General features: G+C 51.7%; 1 protein-coding gene across 1 annotated transcript in view; it reads right to left on the bottom strand.

The window, feature by feature from the left end:
* Positions 1–2,658, bottom strand: part of SAMD15 (sterile alpha motif domain containing 15) — a 46,437-nt gene that overhangs the window by 5,407 nt on the left and 38,372 nt on the right. The gene's annotated exons all lie outside the window — the stretch shown is intronic.

The raw sequence follows: 2,658 nt of genomic DNA, 5'->3' as shown, positions 1-2,658 counted from the left end.
CGCCTTCTCTTTCCCTCCTGGTTATTTTGTGCAGAGCCGTGAAATCATTGCCCTGTCTCTTGGGACCGCTACAGCCCTGCCTGGGTGACTGCATGTACCGGCCTGTCAGCACCTCAGGTTATGGAGTAACAGTGCTTATGGCAAAGTAGGGCCGTGTGCTTAACAGAGGGAACGCCACCCCCGGCTGAAGACCTGGCCTCTTGTCCCAGCTCTGCCACTGACAAAGCTATGTGGTGCTGGGCGAGTCCCTTTCTTTTCAATCTCATTGTCTTCATCTGTGAGAGGAAGGCACGATTCTCTCAGGCTTGTGGAAGTCTGCACTCCTGTGACTGTGGGAGTAGGGGAATTCAGTTCAGTTCAGTTGCTCAGTCGTGTCCGACTCTTTGCCACCCCATGAACCACAGCACGCCAGGACTCCTTGTCTATCACCAACTCCCAGAGTCCACCCAAACCCATGCCCATTGAGTTGGTGATGCCATCCAACAATCTCATCCTCTGTCATCCCCTTCTCCTCCTGCCCTCAATCTTTCCCAGCATCAGGGTCTTTTCAAATGAGTCAGCTCTCCACATCAGGTGGCCAAAGTATTGGAGTTTCAGCTTCAACATCAGTCCCATCAATGAACACCCAGGACTGATCTCCTTTAGGATGGACTTGTTGGATCTCTTTGCAGTGCAAGGGATTCTCAAGAGTCTTCTCTTGAATTGAGTGGGGGAAGTGGTTGGGGGAAAAGACAATACTGGTAGAGAGACAGCAGGCTTTCAGGCAACGTGGTGCTCCTCTGGGGCTGTTTTGCCCCCCAGGAGATGTGTGTCAGTTTCTGGAGACACTTCTTGCTGCCACAACTGGAGGGAGTCACTGGCGTCTAGTAGATAGAGGCCAGGGATGCCACTGAAGAGCCTGCAGGGCACAAGCAGCTCCCTACGGCACAGAATTAACCTGCCCTCGAAATCAGTAGTGCCAATGAGGAGGAAGCCTGCTGTCAGGATCAGACTCGATCTTTGGCCCCTCTGCTTTGCATCTGCTCCTTCACTTTGCATTTCCAGGTAACTTCATGTTTGGTGCCTCTCTGATCAACCCTCTTTTTTAAAAAAATTCATTTATTTCTTATTTTGGCTGTGCTGGGTCTTTGTTGCTGCAAGTGGGCTTTCTCTAGTAGTGGCGAGTGGGAGCTTCTCTAGTTGTGCATGAACTTCTCGTGGCAGTGGCTTCTCTTTGTTGCAGAGCACAGGCTCTAGGGCGTGTAGTTGTGCATTGGCTTAGGTGCCCCGTGGTATGTGGGATCTTCCTGGACCAGGGGATGAACCCATGTCCCCTGCATTGGCTGGTGGATTCTTAACCACTGGACCACCAGAGAAGTGCCCCCAACTGTCCTGCTGTTGAAGAAAGTGAAGCAAAGGTGAAAGTCACTCAGTCGTGTCCAACTCTTTGTGACCCCATGGAATTCTCTAGGCCAGAATACTGGAGTGGGTAGCCATTCACTTCTCCAGGGGATCTTTCCAACCCAGGGATCGAACCCAGGTCTCCCACATTGCAGGCAGATTCTTTACCAGCTGAGCCACCAGGAAAGCCTAAGAATACCGGACTGGGTAGCCTTTCCCTTCTCCAGCAGTTCTTCCAGACCTAGGAATCGAACTGGGGTCTCCTGCATTGTAGGCGGATTCTTTACCAGCTAAGCTCTCAGGGAAGCCCTGCTGTTAAAGAAATGGGAGTTTAATTTGCTAAATTGTGCTGAAAGGAATTCCCTGGCGGTCCAGCAGTTAGGAATCTGCACTTTCAGTGCCGAGATCTCAGGTTCAATACTTGGTTGGGGAACAAAGATCCCACAGGCTGTGAGGTACAGCAAACAACAACAAAAATCGTGCTGAAGTTATGGACTGATCTTCAAACAGATACTGGTGGCTTAACCAGCCTATGAGGATTCATTCAGAGAGGCAGAACCACTAGGAGTGTATAGTCCACCCATCTGTCTGTCTAATCTCCACGTGGAATTCATTACAGGCCTTTGACCTTGCTCAAGTAACGGCAGCTGGTTAAATGGTCTCTGAAAGGTTGTCTTCTCGTCTGGTCTTAGAGCTGGCAATCCAAAGGGCAGGTGGTGGGGAAGGGAAGGTGGATAAAAAGTGAGGGAGGAGGAGCCAGAGCCCACACATGGACTGGAACTCCTGCCAGTTCTCACCTCCTCCAACCTGACAAAGTGGGTGACCTGCAGGGGCAGCTCACTGGTGGCATCTGTCATGCAGCGGAACACACGTGTGGCCCAGGAGTGTGAGAAGCTGCAGGAGGATCTGGGGAAGGTATAGTAGTCGTCAGCTCAACCACTGCCCCCAGACAACGAAAGCGCCACCCCCAGCCTCGTCCACCTCCAGTCCTGCAGGGAAAGCTCTCCGGCGGCACACCCTAACTGGAAACAGACAGGGAGAAGATGCTGGAAAATGTAGTTCCCCCTAGCCACCTGCATGTGTCACAAAGCCACAACCAGCGGATCCCCGTTTTCAAGAACGTGTAAGTAAAGGATGGATCTCGAATCCAATGCTGGTACAGCAAACCTGTGCCTCGTGCTGAGCTGGGAGGTTTTGCGCTTCCTTTTCCTTTGGATCAGGAAACATCACTTACAACATTCGAGTGGTTCACCCAATGTTATGCGCTTTCCTGGTGGC

The sequence above is a fragment of the Bos javanicus genome, chromosome 10, assembly GCF_032452875.1.
Source record: "Bos javanicus breed banteng chromosome 10, ARS-OSU_banteng_1.0, whole genome shotgun sequence".
In the NCBI taxonomy this organism is placed as follows: Eukaryota; Metazoa; Chordata; class Mammalia; order Artiodactyla; family Bovidae; genus Bos; species Bos javanicus.
This window is presented reverse-complemented; position numbering and strand designations above follow the sequence as displayed.